The following is a 24,957-nucleotide window of genomic DNA, read 5'->3' as shown; positions in this document are numbered from 1 at the left end:
AACCCTAACTGTTTTAGGCTTCAGTAGGGAACTGCCCCTTTTCCACCCTCAAGAGTTTATAGTGATCTTACGAAAACCCCTAATCCCCTGAATTTATCTTTAACCTTTCATTTCTGTTAGTTTCTAGATTTCCCGAGTCAAGCTTGGTCACCTATATGTCAAACCCGATGACTCTGGACTTTGTAATGAATTGCTTGCTTTTCTATTTCCTTTATGGCCTTTTCATATTTTTTTATCAAGCAATATTCTTTGCTTAAACACAGAAAGACCATTAATGTTGTCCTACTAATACTTGGGAGTTAATTGACTCTCAAACTCCTGAGCATCCATTATAATTATTTCACTCAGGCTTCAGTTGCCATAATAACCCAAAAAGGGGGGTCCTCACCATTGGACTTGGATGGACCTGGGGCAAGCGACAATGCTGCCCCGTCATCCAAATGAGATAGTTTCAAAAGCATAAAAGCAGGGTTTTTATGCAAGCCATTATGACTTAAGAGAAAGACCCTACTGGGAAAGGAAAAGCTAAATATTACTGAGGACATGGTCTGGGATTCACAATAATAATAGCCTATAGCGTCTCCTTGAATTAACCTCCTAAGAGAATTGCCTCCACTGAAACACTATCTCCAAAAAAGATCAACCACACCTAAGTGAATTCCTATACCTCAAACTCCTTCAGATTTTCTACAAGTACGCTAACAGCTCTGCATTAAAGGAGCCATTTTTAACCATATATCCGGGAGTCCCCTGTCTGTTAGTGAGGTCTGGGAAGGCAGGTCTTGGCCATTGAAGGTGTTGCACACACACACACACACACACACACACACACACACACACACACCTGAACTCACAATATAATATTGATATATACATGCACAGTTGGACCTAACTCGATTATAAGAAAGGCAGAAATCTTGCTTTGTCCCAACACAGAGGTAACTGAAGTTAAAATGTTAAATGGTTTAAGTCAGGAGAAATTACTCATACAAAGTAGTACATTAAATATGTATTGTTTTATATATTCTATGGATAACATTAAATACTCATACAAAGTATTTCATATGCAATATGTAAGTAAACAAAGCCAGGGAATATACAATGCCTGTGAAAAGAAAACTTAAGATTCTGAGGACCAAACTGATCAGGAAAGGAATGGAGAAAGAGAAGTATTCTACAGATGGAGTGGAGGGGTAATGGCATGTCCATGTCAGAGCTTTCCAGATCTCTTTCTCTTTCTTTTCTGTCTGTGGGCTACATACAGTGGTGCTCGAGGCTTATTCCAGGCTCTATGCTCTATGCTCTAATTCCTTGTAGGAATTAAAGGCCAGTATGGGGCTTCTAGGGATCAAACTGAAGTCAGATGAATGAAGAGCATAATCACCTTATTCAACCACCTTTACCTACTTTCCAACGCCCCACTAGGTCACTCTTTTTATGTACAGCATCACTCATGGTTTCCCTTCCCTGTCTGCAGCCCTTGTAAACTGGACTGAAGATGAGAAAGGGAAATCATGGGTGATGTCACACATGGTTAGATGTATGACCTTGTCCCCCTCTGTACACTCACCTGCAGTGTGTGAAAATCTCATCCTGCCCCTTGCTATACTAGATTCAATGTAAGGTTTCCAAATCTGCTCTCTGGAATTGAAATCCCATCTCCTGTAACCAATGTTACTTGCTAGGGCTTTCTGCATTCAGTATGTCACTGGGACTCTGCAGGTTACCTCTCAAGGCCGGTGTCCCCAGTGGCTCCTAGACCCCTTTGCGTTTCTTCGTTATCAAGCCATGTGGGTGAGAAAATCTGCTCTAGTGGTATTTCCTTGATCCAGTTGAGGGGCAAGAGGGAATGTTGCCTAACCTGTGCACACTTGTATTTTAATATTTCCTATCCCTGCTATTTCATTTTTATTTTAACTATCATCTAAACAGATTTTATTTAAAAGGATAAAATAAATTAACTAGAAACTTGTGCAACTTTCTTCCCCTCAGCTTGCAAGTAACATTTATTTTGACAGTAACCTTAAAATGTATTTGTGGACCAACATAAGATATTATCTTCCAGAATGAAATTTACTAATAATAGATACTATAATTTCGTCTTACAAATATATTTTCTTTTTTTATATTTTCACACTTTCTTTTTGAGTTAAATTTTAAATGCATTTCATATATTTTTGATGTTTATGATTTCCAAAATAGCAATAAACTTTGACCTCTAAAGATATACAACTTGCATTTATGTCATGTGATAGACTGAACTCTTAAAGTCAGGGCACAGGTTAATCTCTTCTGCTCGTGGATCTCATTGTCAGTGAGCACTGCATTAATCTATTTCTAGGTAAACACAGTAAAGGGACCATTATAGTGATAAAGAAATATGTTTCACTGCATCTTCACTGTCATTTTAGCTTTGACCTGAACATTACCTAGTTTAATAATGTTTATCTTAAGAATATATCCATTATTCTATATTCAAATGAGTTAACATTTTAAACTATTTCATATATGACTTTTTTAATAGTGTGCAATGGACCCAAAACAAAATTTCTTAAAACTATTAACCCATAAACATAAAATAAATATAAGGAAGAGATGTTTCCTATATCATAATAAAGAATCACACATAATATGCAGAGCAAATGTATTCAATATTGAAAATACAAGGATTATGTGACATATTTTCTACTCTTAGGAAACAAATAATGCTGAAAAAATTAGGAAAAATAATTATATTTTGCACCATATGTAATGAAAAAATATTAGCAGAAGGTAAATGAATGCAATGAAGGTGATAGAATAAGAGACTCAGTCTAGTCTAAGGATATGTGAAGTAGATTTTGTGGAACGTGTGACATTTTAGTTGAGACTTAAAGAAGTAATAGGAATTTTATCCTTCATCACTTGGTCACTTGACATCCTGTTACTCATCAATTTGCTCCAATAGGTGACAGTAAAGTCGCCATTAGTCCCTGTCTCCTGTTATTGTAGCTCAATGGTGTCTGCTCATTCCAGGAACACGAAGAGCCTCAAAGTGATCGTTCAGGGTTTTATGGAGAAGTCTGACCATCTCGTAAGTAGGCATCCACACAATCTTTTGACATCCTTTGAAATCCAGTCAGTAACAGCTCTGGCCCAGCAGTCGTCTCCAAATCACATTACGTGTACAGTCCATTTGATTTTTGATTCCTTGGTAAGCGAGACAGCATCCCTGATTCTAGATTATTGATGGAGGTTGGAAGTCCAGATTCCCTCTCTCACTTGAGTGAACATGACAATCCAAGGATAGCTCATTCGATTCCTCTTTGGGAGACCCAAATAGCTTTCTCATCCTGTTTTCGTAGGACCCAGGTCTCTAAGGCATATGATAATTCAGGAAGAATGATGGAGTCGAAGAGATGTGCCTGAAATCAAAGGTTCTTTGTCCTCTTAGCTATTTCTTCAATGCTCTTGAAGCCGTTCCACACCGCTCTCTTACTCCTGCACAACTCAGGTTTCAAGTCATTCATCATGTAGATTTCTCGACCTAGGTATATATAACTGTTGCATTCGGAGATGGTGGTTCCATTGAGAGTGAATGGAACAAGACTGTTTCTCATGAGCATTGTCTTTGTGAGATTCAGTTGTAATCTGACCTTTCTATACTCATGGTCAAAGTCGGTTAGCATTTGTGCCACTTGGCTGCTGTTTGGTGTTATTAGAACGATGTCATCAGCAAAGCGGAGGTGGCCCATTCCTTCCCATTCCAGTTGCCGCATGATGTTCTCGAGGGTGGCACTGAAATGTTTTGGTGAAAAAGTATCACCCTGCCGAACCCCTCTCTTGACATGGATGATTACTTCTTTGTAGAATGGTGAGATCCTGGTAGTGAATCCTTAATACAGCTCATGGAGGATCCTGATGTATTGAGTTTGTACACCCTGATTGGCTAGGGCTTCTATGACCGCTTCCGTCTCAACAGAATCAAAGACCTTTTTTAAATCAATGAACATTAGACAGAGAGGCATCTTGAACTCCCGAGAAACCTCAAGAGCTTTGTTACCCTGTGCATATGGTAAATTATGATGAATCCTTTTTGGAACCCGGCCTGCTTGCATGGTTGTCCTTCATCTAGTGTTCTGCCAAAATTAGCAAAGCCTGTGTATTGATGATAATGACAGCAGGTTCTTCAGGTGTTTGTGTCTGACCTTGTCTTGGCCAGCTGCTATTCACTTCTTCACAGAGGAAACAGCGTGTCGGATTTCTAAATGGAGAACATTGGGAACAACATATCCATCCTGCGGAATTTGGTACTTGGGCAGATGGATGTGGCTATCGAAGAGATCAAGTAGAAGTCATGGATAATTTTTTTTCATTGCCTTCTGGAAGATGTGTCCATCAGGATGTCGGAGGGCAGTCATGTTTTTCTTGTAGTTGGAGAAAGACAGGTGGGCATTGTGAATGCTTTTCCTGGCTACTGCCGCATCTACCAGCACTGCTGCTCTTCTCTCTTGAGGTCTTCCTTTACTGCTTCTCTGCATTGCTTTGCAAGCTCAGACATTAGTTTGTGGTTGTCTGAGGCTCGCACTTAGCCTTGTTAGTGATTGAGTTCGAGAATCTTTCTGGCTTTTTTCTCCTTGGGCGTTCCTCTCACAATCATGGAGGTGCTGATTCAATCTATCGTATTCTTCGTCAATGTCGTGAATAAGGGCATCTTTCCATGTTGACGCAATAGTGCCAAAGAGCTCCCAGTTGTTGGTTGTTCTGGGAGTTCCCTTATTAAACTTTGCAGCCCTTTCTCCCCTCTCCATGAAGTAGAATTTTGCACGTAGGAGATGGTGGTCTAATCCCATTTGGAATTTTGGGGCAACAGTGATGGTGGTGAGGTAAGACCATTGATTAAATATGATGTGGTCAATTTTGTTGTGGAACCATCCACCGGGAGACTCCCATGTCCAGTGTTTAGATTCGCCTTCTGGAACTGTGAGTTACCATGTGAACTCAGACAGTCTCCCACCCTGTTTGTTCCATTCTAGGCCAGGTGTCCCAACGTGGAGTTCTTTGGCCGATCTTCTCGGTCTTTTCTTGGCATTAAAATCACCAACAATGATCTTGTAGAAGGTGTGGTCTTCTTTATAGAACTTTTCCAGCTCCATGTAGAACTGCTCAATTTCTTCTTCATCTTAATTGGTTGTTGGTGCATAGACAATGAAGATAGAATCTGCCGGCAGTGAGCCACATCTTTTCAAATGTAATCTTCTGATTCAGGTTGTTAGTCATTGAATGAATCAATGCTTATGGCCAAATTCATGTTGACAAGGAAACCAACACCTCCAAAATATCTTTTTGTCCTTTACATATTCCAAGAACTCTTCTTCTTCGGCGTGATGTGATCAATGCCTTCTAACTCGGTCAGACCAATGATGTTGTACTTGATCTTCCACGCTTGTACCATCAGGTCCTCAATGGATGCTACCCAGCCGCCGCCACACTCCAGGACACTTTCCAGAACGCTTGGGCAGAGCCTCATTCATGAATGAATCCCCAAAGAACCTGGTAAAACAGAAATTTGTAGCCTTGGAATCCAGACTCAACTGAACTTCGAAACAAAGATCATCTGCTTGCTTCCACCAATTTCCAGCATCGCAGTGATCACACCCAGAAGACTTATCCTGCCGAAGCCAGATAAATACCTCTTCGGCCGACCTCCACTATCTCCACTACCCACACCACGCTCCAGGCCTCTTTCCGAACACATCATAAGACATTTAATACTTATTTTTTCATTATTACCGTACCATATTTGATGGGTTTCAAATATGGTTTGAACCATGGGACCTCCTGCAAGGGCAATTAGAGGCCACCCTAAACACCTCTAACCCTCTGAGAGAGACCAGCAAGCTACCAAGAGTATACTGCCTGCACTACAGAGCCTGGAAAGCTATCTGTGGTGTATTCGATCTGCCAAAAACAATAAATGCAATGGGTCTCCTTCCCCTGACCCTGAAAGAGCCCCCAATATGGTAGCGTTAGGAAGGATTAAGAAGGAGAGGCTGATAAAATCTCAGGGTCGAACTAGACTGCCAAAACAAAGAAGGACTATAATGACTGTCTGTACTTTATTGCTTATATGGGTTAAAATTCTGTCCCTTACTATGGGTTGCTGTCAGGATTGATTACTCACTGTCCATTAATCTAGGTTACTGAGCATTCTGTCTCTCAGTATGGGTTACTATCATGAACTGTTTTTTTTTTTTCAGAATCCAGTTCATGTGCCTCACATTTATTAAATATTTGCATAACTTCATGTAATCTTAACTGTGACTCACACATTTGGAAGTTATTCTTTTTCTTAAACAGCCATTCTAAAGAACAAAAATAGCACTGCACTGTAGCACTGTCCTCCCGTTGTTCATTGATATACTCGAGTCGGTATCAGTAATGTTTCCATTGTGAGACTTGTTGCTACTGTTTTTAGCATATCCACGGGGATCTTGCCAGGCTAGATACTCTCAGTAGCTTGCCAGAGTCTCCAAGAGGCACTGAGGAATGGAAACTGAGTGGTCCACGTGCAAGGCAAATGCCCAAAATGCTGTGATATCGCTCCAGCCAACGCTTAAAGAACAAAAATAAGTCAGATTAAATATTTTCTTAATCAAATTAGAAGAAATCATGGCCTAAGAAATGAAGTCAAACTATCTGACTTCAAAGGTCATGTTATTTAGGTCTCAGTTCAATTGTATTATCTAACACATATTTAGAACCTTCTATGTCTTAACCCAAAACCCTCCAGTTCTAGAAAAATGAAGGTAGATCTGATAAAACCATCAACTAGAAGGAATTCATTAGTAGGGCTCATCATTTGATTTCACTTTTATATTTTCGCCCTTATATTGTATGTAGACACCAAAGAAAATATTCATTCAATTTTAAAAATGCAAGAGATTTTTTCTATATATGCAATTTATAGAAAAAGAGAAAGAGAAAGAGAGAGAGAGACAGAGACAGGGAGACAGACAAACAGACAGAGAAAGAGCAAGTAAGAGATATAGATGGGGAAATGACTTTAAATCTTTGATTTCTGGTATATAAGTTGTCTTCGGCTCCAAAGAATATTCTCATGCTAATTCAAAGGTGATATTAATTTAACATTTCTGTGAATTGCCTTTCCAAATCCATTAGCAGTTTCTATGTGTAACTACATTTTAAAATTTAGTATAGGTTATTATTTTGCTTTCTTCAAGTCTCTCGGGCTTGCTTTTCCCAGTTCAGATGATAATATGTATTATGTGAAGCTATTTTTTTTAATTAACTTGCCTGTTATTTTGGTGTGGTTATGTATATATTTGTAAATGCATGCTTTAGTGTTTTGGTTTGCCTTAAGGAATAGTTATTCAAAACTATGCAAATAGACAAGACCAGCTGTATGTGGAGCTGAGACTATGAATATATGTAGTTTTCTCTCAGAGGAGACATTTATTTGTAATCACTGAGTGCAAAGGGAACAAAAGAAATTAGAGAGTTCACAACACAATGACAAGCTTCTGGAATTGTGTTCTTATTCATGCAATTTTTGATAAGGAGCTTTAGAGTTCTTTTGTTTTTACTTTGTTTTCTCTTTTTCTATAAAGTGATAACATTTTAATGAAATAATGGTTATCCTTTAATTCATGAAGAATAAAATATTTCAAACTTAAGCCATAGAAACAATACAAGGCTTAAGGTGTTTGTTTTGCATGGTGTTGACTGTGGTTTGATCCCAGCCCTTGGTGTGGTCCTCTGACCTCCAGTGATGCCTGAGCAGAGTTAGCAGTAAGCCTGAACAACGGGAGTACAGGACAGTGCTACTTCTTTCACTTAAATTATGATCTTCTGTTAGAACCAAGTTCAGTGGACTGAAAGCTTGCATCTTTTTTCTTATAACAGTCAATAGTTTATATTGAACACCATATTTTATACATTACAGCACAACTTATTTATTCAAACATATGCCATTGGATATCTGGTTTATTTTTATATCATAGACATTTTACTAAGTTCTATAACAAACAGAAATGCATGTCTTTTAAAATTACTCAGACACGGAGAGGTTATCACGTTTGGTCCTTTATCTACTTTCAGCAAACATCTCCCATTCCGATCAGTTCCTCAGGCCATTATTTTCTTAGTGATCCCTTCTCTATTCCTGTTGCCTTCTCACCTTTGCTCAAGAGACAGGTGTTCAGCTATGGAGCAATCTTCCTGTCCCATGTATCTACTACCCTCAGGTGTAAGTCCCATGTTATGTTACTTTATACTCCAAAGATAAGTGCAGTCCTTCTATGTCTCTCTCTTTCTGACTCATTTTCACTTAATATGATACTCTCCATGTCTATCCATTTATAAACAAAGTTCATGACTTCATCTCTCCTAACATCTGCATAGTATTCTATTGTGTAGATGTACCAAATTTCTTTAACAAGTCATCTGTTCTAGGATACTTGGGTTGTTTTCAGATTTTGGCTATTGCAAACAGTGCTGCAATGAATATATAGGTACAGATGTCATTTCTACTGTGCTTTTTTGCATCCTCAGGATATATTCCCAGAAGTGGTATTGCACGGTTATTTGGAAGCTCGATTTCAAGGTTTTGAAAGACTGTTCATGTTTTCCAGGAAGGCTGGATTAGTGCACATTCCCACCAACAGGTAAAGGGTGCCCCTATTTCCCCACATCCATGCCAGCACTGGTTGATTTTATTTTTTTGAATGTGTTCCAGTCACTGCGGTGTGAGATGATATCTCATTGTTGTTTTGAGTTGCATCTTCCTGATGACTATTGAAGTATAGCATATTTTTCATGTGCCTTTTGGCTGTTTCTATTTCTTTCTTGAGGAATCTTCTGCTCATTTCTTCTCCCCATTTTTATTTGGTAGAGTTGGAGGTTTTTTTCCTGTGCAATTCTACTAGTATCTTTATATCCTGAATATTAATCTCTTTTCATGGGTATTGGGTAAATATTTGTTTCCATTCTGTGGGTTCTTTCTGTATTTTGGTCACTGATACTGGCTTTTGCCTTGCGTGCGGCCAACCTGGCCGAGCTGTGTTAGATTCCTGCACCCCTCTCAGAGAGCCCGGCAAGCTACTGAGAGTATCTTGCCCGCACGGCAAAGCCTGGCAAGCTACCCGTGACATATTCAATATGCCAAACACAGTAACAACAAGTCTCACAATGGAGTCGTTACTGGGCCTGCTCAAACAAATAGATTAACAATGGGAGGACAGTGCTATAGTGCTACTTTTGAAGTGAAGAACCTTCCTAGTTTGATGTAGTTTAATTTATTTATGTTTGCTTCCACTTGCATGGTCATTGGTATTTCATCCTTAAAGATGCTTTTAGCTTCAATGTCATGGAGAGTTCTGCGTACATTTTCCTCTATGTACCTTATGGATTCATGTCTGATATTGAGATCTTTAATCCACTTTGATTTGATTTTTATGCCTGGCATTAGATAGAGGTCAGAGTTGATTTTTTTTTTTTGTAGGTAGCTATCCAGTTTTCCCAGCACCACTTGTTGAAGAGGCTTTCGTTGTTCCACTTCACATTTCTTGCTTTTTTGTCAAAGATTAAAAGGTAAAGGTAAAGGCCCTCCCATTGATCATCGATTTGTTCGAGCGGGCCCAGTAACGTCTCCATTGGAGACTTTGTTGTTACTGTGTCTGGCATATTGAATACTCTTGGTAGCTTGCCGGGCTCTCCAAGAATAAGTGGTCATATATTTGGGTGTCTGTGACAGAATATTCAACTCTGCTCCATTGGTCTGCAGGTCTGTGTCTAGCCCAGTACCATGCTGTCTTAATTACTACTGCTTTGTAGTAGAGTTTGAAGTTGGGTAGAGTGATGCCACCCATCTTATTTTTTCCCAAGACTTGTTTTAGCTATTTGTGGGGGTTTATTGTTCCATATGAATTTCAGGAGTGTTTTATCTATTTCTTTGAAAAATGTCTTATGTATCCGGATAGGGACCGCATTAAATTTGTATAGTGCTATTGGCAGTATTGCCATCTTGATAATGTTAATCCTCCCTATTCATGAGCAGATGTGTCTCCATTCCCAAGTGTCCTCTTTTATTTCTTGAAGTAGTGTTTTGTAATTTTTCTTGTATAGATCCTTCACCTCTTTGGTTAAGCAGATTCCAGGGTACTTGATTTTCTGAAGTACTATTGTGAACGGAATCGTTTTTTTTAATACCCCTTTCTTCTTTTCCAGGAATTGTTGGTTTCCCTTTGATTTCCTTTCTAAGCCACTCGTTGTTCAAGAGAGAACTGTTTGATTTAAAGGTGTTTGATTTAGTTTTTTGTTTATGTGTGTGATTTTTTTCTAATTTCAGCATATTGTGATCTAAGAAGATTGTTGATACAATCTCTATCTTCTTAATTTTATGGAGGTGTGTTTTGTGGCTCATTATGTGGTCTATCTTGGAGAATCTTCCATGCACATTTGAGAAGAATATGTATTCACCTTTTTGAGGATGAAGTGTCATATATATATATATATATATATATATATATATATATATATCAAGCCCATTTCTTCCATTTCTTCCCTCAGATAAAGTATGTCCTTGCTAAGCTTAGCCTGGTTGATCTATCCAGAGTTGATAAAGCAGTGTTGAAGTCTCCCACTAGTATTGTGTTGCTATTGATGTCTTTCTTCAAGTCTCTGAGTAGTTGTTTTAAGTACCTTGCTGATCCCTCATTAGGTGCATATACATTTAGTATTGTAAGTTCTTCCTATTGTAGAGATCCCTTGATCAATAAGAAATTATCTTCACTGTTTCTTGTGAACTTCTTTGGTCTGAAATCAATGTGGTCTGATACTAGGATGGCTTCCAGAGCCATGGGGTGTGGGAGGTTTCCTACCCTCACTTTGAAAAGACCCCAGAGTTCTCAGAAAAGATAAATTTTTACCTGAAATTTTTAACAGTTTGGTGTCTCTGCAGAGCTCAGTCATGAAGCAGTGGTCTGGCTGTTAACATGGCAGCAGCTGCTGGGGTGTGAGTGCCACTGCCAGAGCTTGGTCAGGGCAGAAACATGGCCCATCTCCTTTCCAAGGGTACCCAGAGTTTCTAAGTGGGGACTGGTGTATTGGAGACTTTTTTTCAGGTAGTTAATCTCTCTTAGACTTCATCCTGACTCTGTAACACTGTGACAATTGATCAGCTTAAGCAGCAGTGGTTGTGGGATACGGTTAAGAATATTTTTACATCAGTGAAATAATTTAATGATATTGAAGCAAGTGTTTTAGGCTGTAGGGGCTGGAGATATACTGCAGTGTGTAGGACACTTGCCTTGCATGCTGCCAATCCATGTTCAAGCATGGGAACCCCATATATTCCCTTCATTCCCCACAAAAGTGATCCCTGAGCCTGACCAGAACCAGGAATAAGCCCTGAACACCACTGACTGTGGCCCCAAAACAAGAACAAAAACCCCAAATCAAAACTGTGCATCCAGATATAGTTGTTAGAAATAAATATCAACCATTTTTCTAATTTAATTGCAACAATTCACAAATGAATAATTCGATTGACAAGCTCAAAAAACTTGGACAGATATCAAACTATTAGAAACTGTTTTGTTTTACTTTTAAAAAATTTAGTCACCATGAGATATACAGTTACAAAGTTGTTCATGATCAAATTCAGTCTTTGCCATACAATGTTCCTACACCCATTCCTTCACCACTTCACCAGCACATATTTCTCACCACCTGTATCCTCAATTTTCCTTCTGCCCACTTCCCACAACTCACCTCTGCATTCTGCCGGTATAGCAATCTCTCTCTCTCTCTCTCTCTCTCTCTCTCTCTCTCTCTCTCTCTCTCCTCTTTCTCTGTTTATTAATTTATCTACATGTTTTACTGGGAAAAATGCAACTTTTAGAAAAAACGATATACTTAAACAGAAAAGTCTGGGTACAATTCAGGTTTAATTTCAAGCAATGAATGGTATTTAAAAGAATTAAGTTGTTAATTAAGTTGGGAAGTTAAATCATACATACATGCTCTTGATATAATGGTGGATCATGGTAACAGGCACCAGAGCAGATAAGATCTGTACCTGCATAGCTTGTAAGACCTGTCCCTGCTTAGTGACCCCGTAGGGAGTGTCTGAGCGCATTTCACAAGCTCCAGGTATCTGGTGTTGAGTCTCATCCGCCAAGAATTGTCTCCTAACTGCATTCCTAACTGAGCATTCATCCCTAATTGGGATTGGGCCGGGGCAAAGCAGAGTTGGAAAGGTGATAGGTCAGTAATGCTAGACTTTGTGTGATAGGACTATCCTCTTAATCTGAGGTCCTTTATAAAATATGTGTGTATTTGGCAATAAAGTGAGTTGCCATCAGTTATCTCCCAGAGTGGTTTATTTACGAACCTGTCATCCTTCTCCCAATGACTGCCAGGACCCGGTGTGCAATGTGTCTGGGCACATTGAGTAAAATTTGTTCCCCAACAATAGTGTGATCAAAATTTATAGAGAGTATGATATAAACATCTGTGTGAAGAGAGTAAGGATCAAGGATTCAGAGATAGTAGAGGGACTATGGCTCTTCTCCAGCATGTGGCCAAAACCAATTGAATTTCCAGCATTGCATATGTTTCCCTGAGCACTGTCTAGCACAGAGCTAGGGGTAAGCCCCAAGAACCATTGTGTATGCCTCCCCCCCCCCCACACACACACAAAAGAAAAAAGGTTAGTATGCAATTTGAAAGAAAATGCTGCCTTTTAAATTATGTAATTTTTCTTCAAGTTCTCTAAATAAAATCTTCAAGTTAAAGTAACACTTCTACACACTTATATTTAAAAACACATAATCTCAAATACATCAGGTGACCAAACTAACATAATAGCTTTTACATTTGTTATCATTGTATTTTGAAGTTATTTACTACTATATTCAGTAATCATAAGAAATAAATGCAAAGGTAGCTCAACAAAATGAATGCTTGGTTACCTGATAGTTTTTAGTCACAAAAAATAATGTGACAGGGTTTGGAGAGGTAACACAGCAGATTGGTCGTTTGCCTTGCATGCAGCTGACCTGGGTTCAATTCCCTTAACTCAGGTGGTCTCCCAAGCCCGCCAGAAGTGATTTCTGAGTTCAGAGCCTGAGCCTGGCCAGTTGTGTTCCCCAGTCAAACAAACAAACTGTGACAGTTAATTTGTCAAAATATATCAGCACAAGTTGTATTAGTGACATACAAAAAAAACTGGGAGGAATTCTTCATAAAGCTTATAATATAAATTCAAGAAATGAAGAATACACAATGTTGCCTTTTTGAAGCCAGCAATTAAGGTGTGATAAAAAGGTGTACTGACTAGAAATGAAATTGACTTTTCACTGAAAAGGAGTTTAAATTAATGAAAGATCACAGACTTTGAAGGAAAGGGTAAACTGAAGAAACACTGCTCTTACCTTTAGGTTTGGAAGCAGAACAGTAATTCTTGATGATTGTTGATCCTTGGCTTATTTATAGAACAAGGTAAAATATTCTTCTTTATGATAGATAGCACCTGTACTAACAACAATCTGTAGAGAAACTCTCAGAGAATGAGAGAATTAAAAATCATGTATTCAGATCAAAACAATCATGAGAGAAAATTTAAGAAGCTTATGATTAACAAATTATGAAGAAAAATAAATAAATAAATAAATAATACTTAGATTATTGACTACACAAAAAGAACTGTAGTACTGTAGCACTGTCCTCCCATTGTTCATCAATTTGCTCGAGCAGGCAGCAGTAACATGTCCATTGTGAGACTTGATTGTTACTGTTTTTGGCATATCGAATATGTCATGAGGAACTTGCCAGGCTCTGCCATGCTAGCGGGATACTCTCGGTAGCTTGCTGGGCTCTCTGAGAGGGACGGAGGACTCAAACCCAGGTTGGTTGTTCTATCACTTCAGCCCATATAAAGGTAAAGGTAAAGGTAAAGGCCCTCCCGTTGTTCGTCGATTTGCTCGAGTGGGCCCAGTAACGTCTCCATTGGAGACTTTGTTGTTACTGTGTTTGGCATATCGAATACATCATGGGTGGCTTGCCAGGCTCTGCCGTGCGGGCGAGATACTCTCGGTAGCTTGCTGGGCTCTCCAAGAGGGACAGAGGAGTAGAACTCGGGTTGGCCATGTTGGCTGCATGCAAGGCAAATGCCCTACCGCTGTGCTATTGCTATTTATAAAACCAGTAAAATAAATAATTTCCAATTTTGTTCCAAGTTTGACATTGCTGATAATAACACCAACAAATTCATTTACCAGCAGAAATTAACAATGTTAAATTACTTTGGAGATTTTTGTGGATGGGAATTCAGAAGCTTAGCTATTTTCTTGATGGGTTATTTTTTGCTGCTTAATAATATAACATTTAAATAAAGACAAAAAAGGTATTTATTCGAAAAATATTCAGAGGAGTTGAAATGCAGAACAGGTGTTGTATATTACTTGATCTTTGATCTTTCCAGCAACTCCTTAATTTCACTAAGCAAACACATTGAGTCTTAGTCTGACATGAACAGAAGTCAGCATTATGCTAAAGATAATTTTCTATGGAGCATAATAGGTTTCAACTAAAGAAGAGAAAAACTATAATACCATAAGTTCTTATTTAAGCATGTGTGAAGCTTGTGTAAAACCAATCACACTACTGTTCAAAATATTTTTCAATGCTCCACATTTGCCCCTTGAGCATCACTGAAAATAGAAAACCAGCTTTATTTAAGTATAATTTTTCCATTATGCTTGGCTATTGCTTTCTTTGGGTTTGATATATGTATTACGATCACGGTCCTCCCGTTGTTCATTGATTTGCTCGAGCAGGCCCAGTAACGTCTCCATCATGAGACTTGTTGTTACTGTGTTTGGCATATCGAGTACGTCACAGGTAGCTTGCCAGGCTCTGCCGTGCGGGCGAGATACTCTCGGTAGCTTGCCGGGCTCTCCAAGAGGGGCGGAGGAATCGAACTCGGGTCGGCCATGTTGGCTGCGTGCAAGGCAAACGCCCTACCACTGTGCTATCACTCCAGCCCAATATATGTATTATATAATATATATATATATATATATATATATATATCACTTGATCACTTTATATCCCATCCTGTTACTCATCAATTTTCTCGAGCAGGCACCAGTAATATCCATTCGTCCCTGTTGCATGCTAGTGTATCCCAATGGCAACTGCTCTTTCTAGGAACACGAAAAGCCTCAAACCAATTGTTCAGGGTCTTGACGAAGAAGTCTGACCATCTCGTAGGTGGGCAGCCACATGATCTTTTGATTCCCCATGGAATCCAGTCAGTAATGGCTCTAGTCCAAAGGTAATCTACATATGTCATTACATGTAGAAAATTCTATTCCCTCTGATTTTCAACGCCTTGCCAAACGAGACAGCATCCCTGATTCCTGATCGTCAATGAAGGACAGAACTCCGGATTCTTTCCCTCACTTGAGAGAAGCATGATATTCCAAGCATAGCTCTTTCGATTCCTCTTTGGGTGACCCGAATAGCACTCTCATCCTGTTTTCGTAGGGCCCAGGTCTCTGAGTCGTATGTTAATGCAGGGAGAACAGTGGAATCAAAGAGATGTGCCTGCAGTGGGAGGATCTTCTCCTCTTAGCTATTTCTTCAACACTCTTGAAGGCATTCCAAGCTGCTCTCTTCCTCTTGCACAACTCAGGTGCCAGATCATATATCATGTTGACTTCTAGACCTAGGTACATATAACTGTTACATTCAGAGATGTTCATTCCGTTGAGAGTGAATGGAGCGTCAGGAAGAGTCTGTTTCTCATCAACATTGTCTTTGTGAGGTTCAGCTGTAATTCCACCTTTCCACATTCAAGGTCAAAGTCGGCCAGCATTTGTGCTGCTGGGCTAATGTTTGGTGTTATTAGACCGATGTCATCAGCTAAGTGGAGGTGGTGTAGTTGCCGACCATCTATCTTCATTCCCAGTGCTTCCCATTCCAGTCATCACATGATGTTCTCGAGGGTGGCACTGAAGAGTTTTGGTGAAATGGTATCACCCTGTTGAACCCCTCTCCTGACATGGATTATCACTTCCTAGAATTGTGAGATCCTGGTAGTGAATCCATGGAGGATCCTGGTGTACTGAGTTTGAACACCCTGTTTGGCTAGGGCTTTGATGACCGCTTCAGTCTCAACAGAAACAAAGGCCTTCTTTAAAGGCCTTTGATTCTTCTTTAAATAAGCCTTTGATATATATATATCTATATATATGTATATATATATACATATATATATATCTATATATAAAATTTTGAGCCAATACAGAATTAGAGAATTTCACTTTCAAATTAAATTTGTAATTCAAAGTTCTGGTCAAAGACATGATATTTTGCAAGTTCCAAAAGTTAACAAAGTAGAGCTAAGTGATAAAAATCATCAATGGATGATGCTTTCAGCTGTACTTTTTAGTTACTGTAGCAGATGCTGTATTGGCTTCATCTTTTCACAGTTAATTAGATATGCAATTACTAGAAGCAAGAAATAAATTTACATTATGTAAAAATGGTCTTCATAAGATTAATTATAAGCAAAGACTAAAAAATGTGCCAATATTGAACTAGCATCACTGTAGGGACTGTCAGATTCAAATGATTAAATTAGCCTTTTGGCCAGATGATAACTACTTCCCAGCCATCAAATTAGTAATATAAATGAATCAAGAGTTATTACTTTCTTTAAATAAGATTAACACTGGAATTTTATACCATTGTGGGGCATCATTTTGCTTTCTTTATTATGTATTCTTTTATCACAACTTTATTCCTCTACATTTATTTAAATATTGCATGACATTCTAGAAAATGTGTTCCATCTCCTTTGTCTTGGTTTTATAGCCTTGCTAATAAGCTTCTATTTGGCACAGTTTTGACATATGTAATCTTAATGTAGAAATTATACATTGCATATATTTATTTATTTGGTATTATGAAAAATATTTTTTCAGAGGGAACACTAGAAATATTTAAAATAGGTTACAATACCAATTACCTTTACATATAGACTACTGGATATAGATCTATGCAGCACTTAACTATGTATATGTTATTCAATATGATGCATTAGCAGAGAAAACTTATGATCTGTTTCTACTGTGAATCTAATTTTTTCTATGAATTTACATAAAATGAAACAATGTTGTCACAAAAATGCATTGGAATAGGGAGCACAGAAATAAACACATGTTAAATATCTAGTATAAAGCAAAGGATAAAAAGACATACAATGAAGAAAAGAAAGCCTCTTGAACAAATGATTCAGGAAAAAATAGCTGTCCCAATCTAAAAATTTAAAACCATGATTAGCACCATAAACAAAATTAAATAGAAATAAATTTAAGCCTTAGATACAGAAAAATAAACTACAAATATATATTAAAGAAAAAATAGATAATACACACCAGATTCTCAGACAAGGATCTATTCAGACATTTACTTATAATTGCAAATGAAGCAAAAGAAAGAACAGAAATAATAACAAATGAGAAATGTTGGATGGAACAAAAGAAACTACCACAAATTTTAAAAAAGTAATTTTAGCTTCTCACTACCTAACTTGAATCTATGCTATAAAGCCATAGTGATCAAACAGCATGGTACTGGAACAAGCAAACTAAAAAAAGCCAACTCTTCAACCAAAAGGTTACAATAGAATATCCAGGGATAAACCACCATACATATATATGCATACATATATATATATATATATATATGATCAGCTAATTTTTGACAAAGGAGCTGAGAGTATGAATAAAGACAGTCTTTTTAATAAATGGTGTTGTGAGAAATGGATAATTACATGCAAGAAATTAAAGCTAGATCTAAATCACACTTTACACAAAAGTCAACTCTAAGTGGATCAAAGACCTTGATATCAGACCTGAATCTATAAAGAATATTGAGGAAAACATAGGCTGAAATCTACAAGACTTAGACCTCAAATGCATTTTCAACAACACAACACTATTGGCAAGAGTTATAGAATCAAAACTAAACAAATGGAACTACGTCAAACTTAAAAGTTTCTATATGGCAAAATAAACACAGGCTAAAACAAAATGACAGCTAAGTGGGAGAAAATATTCACAACTAAACACATCAGATAAATGGTTGCTATCTAGAATCTATAAAATGCTCTCAAAGATTAACAACAACAAAAATCTAAAAGTCACATTACAAAATGTGGAGAGGAAATAAACAGACACTTCTTTCAGAAGACCAGTGGATGGCCAACAGGCACATGAAAACATGACTTACCACTTACTAGGAAAGTAGAAAATTAACTTGACAACAACAATGAGATATCATTTACATAAGTAAGAATGTCACAAATGAAAAACTAGTAGGAATAATTTCTGTTGACAGATTATGTGGTGAAAAAGAACCCCTCATCTACTGTTGGGAATGATTTCTGATCCAATTTCTACAGAAAACAGGATTGAGGGTACTCAATAAAGTCATAGTTGAGCTCCCATATGATGCAGAAACTCCACTTTGGGTATCTATACCCAGGACAGAAAAACATTCATTCAAAAGAATGTATGCACACCATAATTCATCGCAGCACTCACTATTAACTAAGCTTTGGAATCAACCTCAATATCCAATGACAGATAAGTTTATCAATAGAATAAGGAATGCTCAAGTCATGCAATTCACAGCAACGTGAATGGAACTGAAAGACATCATGTTAAATAAAGTAAGTCAGAAGAAGAAAGATAAACACAGGATGATATCACTCACACGTGGTATTTAGAATATCTAGATAAGAGAATGCAATATTTTAAAGAAAGGATTCCCTGATCAATCTAATCCAGAATATAGGGAGGCTAGGTACAGACAGAATGGAGGGCAAGGGGAAAATAGATATCTGAGAAGCAAGGTTGGGAGCAGACCAGAGTCAATACAAAGGCGGTGTTCAGGAATGATAGAGTCAAATACCCAAACCAGAGTCAATAACACTGAAAAAAAAAAATTAAAAAAAAAAACACAAGAAACACAAACTTATGAAAGTGCCTGGCAAGAGGACAGTCTGGAAGGTTGGGGTGAGGGGAAAGATACAGGAGGGAACCTCGAATATTTGTGGAGGGAAGTAGACAGTAGTGGTGGAATTCGTTCTGTACCACTGTATCACTATCCTTCGTTGTTCATCAATTTGCTCGAGCGGGCCCAGAAACATCTCCATTTTGAGACTTGTTACTGTGTTTGGCATCACGGGTAGATTGCCAGGCTTAGCTGTGCGGGCCAGACACTTTCGGTAGCTTGCCAGGCTCTCTGAGAGGGGTGGAGGAATCTAACCCGGCTCAGGTGGGCTGGCTGTGCACAAGGCAAACGCCCTACTGCTGTACCGTTCTGTAATATTGTAATATTATATATCTAAAACTCTACCTTGAATAACTTTGTAAATCACAGTGCTTTAAATTAAAAAAAAGGAGAGAAAGAAATACTATAGCTGTGCTTCAATCTTGACATGAAGCCAGAAAAGTCCGAAAGTCCAGAAGAACTCACAGCAAAATATAACTCAATTAAAACATAAAGATAAATACTTAAATATATATTTCACAAAACAAGGAACATGGATGGTTTTCAGATACATGAAAATACATAAAATATTGATCAATATCACTTATTAATATTTAACTTAAGATCACAACTACATTAAAATGTCACCTCACACCTGGAAGAATGATTTATATGAACAAAAGTTTAGAAACAAATGTCACTGATGCTGAGAGGAAAGGAATGCTTGCACACTGGGGTTAAAAGGCAAATTGTTTCAACCTCTGTGAAAAATGGAAGTAAGATTCCCTTAAAAATAAAAATTCCATATGATATGTTAATATCAGTCCTAGATATTAACCTGAAGCCCATAAAACACTGATTTTAAAGAATATTATAATTTAAAATATCATATAGAGGGATGGATACTAGATCATTGTATAACTGAAACTCAAACACGAAAGTTTGTAAGTCTACAACTATACCTCATGGTGTTTCACTAATATAAATAAATACATACAAATAAAATATCAATAAATTATGATGATAAATTTAAAATATATAAATTTTTAAATCATATAATCATGATTTCTTAAATGTTATTCACATACATTTATAAAATCATTATTCACATTAGTCCAAACAGGGAGCAAACCAAAATTCTCTTAATAGTTGATGGAATAAAGAATCTATGTAATAGTTATACATTATTATGCTTAATGAAATACTACTCTGGTATTCTAAAAGAAAAAGTGTGCCCTTCTGGAATCAACTAACAAGAAATAACAATGCTAACTCCTACATTGAGTGAAAGCTTTGCTGCTACCAGAGAAAAAAAAAGGAATGGGGATAAGAATAGGGCAGGGGGGCTGGAGTGATAGCACAGCGGGTAGGGCGTTTGCCTTGCACGCAGCCAACATGGCCAACAAATGTTCGATTCCCAGCATCCCATATGGTCCCTCGAGAACCGCCAGGAGCAATTCCTGAGTGCATGAGCCAGGAGTAACTCCTGAGCATCGCCGGGTGTGACCCAAAAAGCAAAAAAAAAAAAAAAATAGGGCAGGGATTATTTTTCTAGTGGGATGGTATGGGAGCTTTGTTGTTGGTAGTAGTAACAACAAATAAACAAATACTGAGTTATAAAGCTAAAACTCTAAAGTGTCATAGAATTGTAAATCAATGATGAAACAATAAAATTAACATAACAATATTATTATACACTATAGAAAATATATGGATGATTTAGAACAACAGTGGTAAATATGTAATAGATTTGTACGCTAAAATTATAAATATTAATGCCATTATACAAAAACTTTCCATAAACATGATGATCATAATAAATAAAATAGAGGGTTAAACTGTTTTAAGATATGGTCAATTCACTTGATCATTTAACATCCCATTACTCATAGATCTGCTAGAGCGGACACCAGTAATGTCTCGATTTGTCCCATCACAAGCCAGTGTAGCCCAATGGCGTCTGCTCACTCAAGGAACAAGAAGAGCCTCAAACCAATTGTTAGGGTCTTGACAAAGAAGGCTGACCATCTCGTAGCTGGGTGGCCACGCGATCTTTTGAAGTCCCATGGAATCCAGTCCATAACGGCTCTAGTCTAACAGTCAACTCTAAATCGCATTACATGACGAGCTCATCTGATTTTAGACGCTTTGGCAAACAAGACAAGGTTTCCCGATTCTCGATTGTCAATGGAGGTCAGAATTCCTGATTTTTTCTCTCATTTTAGTGAAGTATGATACTCCAAGCATAGCTCTTTTGATTCCTCTTTGGGAGACCCAAATGGCGTTAGCATCCTATTTTTTTAAGGCCCAGATCTCTGAGGTGTATGTTAGTGCAGAAAGAACAGTAGAATCAAATGATATGCCCAGAGCCAGAGGTTCTTCATCCTCTTAGCTATTTCTTTGATGCTTTTGAAGCGTTCCAAGATGCTCTCTTCCTCCTGCACAACTCAAGTGCTAGGTCATTCCTCATGTTGACTTCTTGACCTAAGTACACATAGCTATTGCATTCGAAGATGTCAATTCCGTTGAGAGCGAAAGAAGTGTCAGGAATGAGTCCGCTTCTCATAAACATTGTCTTCATGAGATTCAGCTGTAATCTGACCTTTCCACACTCACCGTTGAAGTAGGCCAGCATTTGTGCCAGTCGGCTAATGTTTGCTCTTACTAGAACAATGTCATCAGTGAAGTGGAGGTGGTGTATTTACCAACCATCTATCTTCACTCCCATTCCTTTCCATTCCAGTCGTCGCATGATGTTATCGAGGGTGGCACTGAAGAGTTTCGGTGAAATGGTATCACCCCGCCAAACCACTCTCTTGATATCTATGATCACTTTCTTGTAGAATGGTGAGATTCTGGTAGTGAATTCATTATACAGCTCACGGAGTTCCTGATATATTGAGTTTGAACACCCTGTTTTTCTAGGATTTAGATGGCCGTTTCAGTCTCAACAGAATGAAAGGTCTTCTTTAAATCAATGAACATTAGACAGAGTGACATCTTGAACTCCCGAGAAACCTTAATGAGCTTGGTTATCGTGTGGATATGGTTGATTGTGCTGAATCCTTTTCGGAACACAGCTTGCTCACATGGTTGTCCTTCATCTAGTGTTCTGCCAATCCTATTCAGGATGATTCAAGTGAACAGCTTGTAGACAACAGACATCAGGCAGATTGGGTGATAGTTGCCAATGTTGCGGATGTCTCCCATCTTGTACAGTAGAACAGTCCTGCGGATTTTCCATTGGGACGGAACCTTCCATTCAGACATGTAATGTGTGAAGAGCCGAGCCAGTGTATTGATGAGTACTGATGGCAGATTCTTCAGGTATTTGGGTCTGACCTCATCTGGGACAGGTGCTGTTCGTTTCTTTACTGACAAGATGGCGTGTCGTATTTTGCAAGGGAGAGCATTGGGAATGTCATATGTAATCTGTGGAATTAGGTATGTGGGCATGTGGACATGGCTATCAAAGAGATCTGAGTAGAAGACAGGATAATCTTCTCCATTGCCCTTCTGGAAGATGTGATATACCCATCAGGACATCAGAGGGCAGTCATATTGATCTTGTAGTTGGTGAAGGACAGTCGGGCGTTGTGAATGCCTTTTCCCGGTCTACCGCATCTGCCAGCACTGCTGCTCTTCTCCCTTTGAGGTCTTCCTTTATCTTTTCTCTGCATTGCTTTGTGAGCTCAGGCGTTCGCCTGTGGTTGCCTGAAGATCTCGCCAAACCATGTTGTCGAATGAACTCCAGAGTTTTCAAAGACAGCCATCTTTTTTCTGACTATCTCTCTCGGTGTTACTTGCACAATCGTGGAGGTGCTGAAGCAGTCAATCGTATTCTTCATCAGTGTTGTCAACAACAGCATCTTCTCATGTTGTCGCAATTGTGCCAAAGAGCTCCCAGCTGGTGTTCGTTCTGGGACTTCTCTTATACTTTGCAGCCCTTTCTTCTGCTCTGTGAAGTACAATTTTGCAAAAAGGAGACAGTGGTCCAATCTCATTTGGAATTTTGGGACAACAGTGACATCTTTCAGGCAAAACTTTCGATTGGATATGATGTGGTCAATTTTGTTGTGGAACTGTCCACCGGGAGACTCCCATACCTAACTTTAGATTCGGCCTTCTGGAACTGTGAGTTACCAGGGATGGTCTTGGTCGACATGATGAACTCAGTCTCTACCCTGTTCTTTCCATTTTAGGCCATGGGTCCAGATGTGGATTTCTTAATCTTTACTTTAGATATAATAAAATTTATTTTTTCCTTTACCTGTCTTTACCTATTATTTGGTTTACCATTATTTAATTTTTCATTGTTTCTTGTTTTGTTTAACATATTTGTTTTAATTATATAACAGTTTCGCTGAAATAATTATTTAATATAATAATTTTAAACAATATATGATTTTTCTTTATTCTTTAAATATTGTTGAATATTTATAATAAAGTGTTCACTATAGAAAGCCTTTAGTGTACTCTGGGATATGCCAGGAAGCAAAACAGATAAAGTAGGAGAATTTTACATCATGGATATTGAAAATAAACAAGTGAGACATTAGATAGTAGAAGATATGTAAATGAAACATAATTATGGGTAGAGGACAGAAAGTCAGTGGTGAGCAAAGGTAGAAAATATTAGCTAGGTCAATTGCTAAAGTGGCTGGAAATTGAAAAATACATTCTAATTTTGGGACAAGAGAGATAGTATAGTGGTATGGTGCTTGCCTTTGTGTTAAGTCTGGGGAAAGTTATTTTATGTCCCAGGAAGTGAGCTTCGCTCACACATTGACCAGGTCGGACTTGAGGATGCAAACACAAGGGCCCTTCATTGCAGGTCGACCAAGGGTCCGTGAATCTCATTCAAAGCAGTGGAGAAAGACTCAGATTCCAGATTCTGAGCAGTTTATGTAGGGATTGGTTACATAACAAAATTTTTCTAGGAACTGACAATATGTTTCCAATTCTGGTCTCAGTCCATCCTGTGACTCCAGGGACCAGCACTATGTTTCCAATTCTCAATCCCTGTCCTGTCCGTGACTTCACTCTCTAGAACTCTCAGTTTATCAGCCCAGGGTGATACTGTTTTCTGAGAAGTCGGGACTTTCTGATAGGGGAAACCAAAACTTAGGCCTCCTGAGCTTTGGTCTTAAAGTGCAACAAAATAAAATTTTATTTGAAGTTAAAGATACTCTAAAAAACGGTAAAGTTTTAGAGATTTTTTATTTTTCCCAGAACAGTAAACCCATTCTGGGAAAAAAAGAAAAGTGAGATATACTTAGTTTACTGCACTTAATAATAATACTATAGAACATTCCAAGTGTTCAATAACAAACATGGGTATAAAGAATGGGGGCTGGAGCAATAGCACAGCAGGTAGGGTATTTACCTTGCATGTGGCCAACCCAGGTATAATTCCCGGCATCCCATATGGTTCCCTGAGCACTGCCAGGAGTAATTCCTGAGTGCAGATCCAGGAGTAACTCCAATGCAACACCTGGTGATACACAAAAAGAAAAAAAAAAGTAAACAAACTCGTGCCTTTCCACATCATGAATAGAACTTTCCACATCATGAATAGAACAAAAGACAAAGAAAACAAGGTTATAGAACAGTGAGAGAGTAACAATGTAAAAAACAGAGAAAAAAGAGAGGGGACCTAGGACAGTGGGGAAGAATTTTGCAATTTGGTGACAGTATGATACAGTAATATTTTGCTGCTATATAGTCAATATTGACACTTCACTGTAGCACTGTTCTCCCATTGTTCATGAATTTGCTTGAGCTGGCACCAGTAATGTCTCCATTGTGAGACTTGTTACTGTTTTTGGCATATTGACACTATTCTAAATAAATCATGTCATTTTTTTTTTGCCTTTTGGGTGACACCCA

Source organism: Sorex fumeus, unplaced genomic scaffold, assembly GCF_029834395.1.
Source record: "Sorex fumeus unplaced genomic scaffold, SorFum_2.1 ptg000010l, whole genome shotgun sequence".
Taxonomy (NCBI): domain Eukaryota; kingdom Metazoa; phylum Chordata; class Mammalia; order Eulipotyphla; family Soricidae; genus Sorex; species Sorex fumeus.
Note: the sequence above shows the minus strand (reverse complement) of the source record.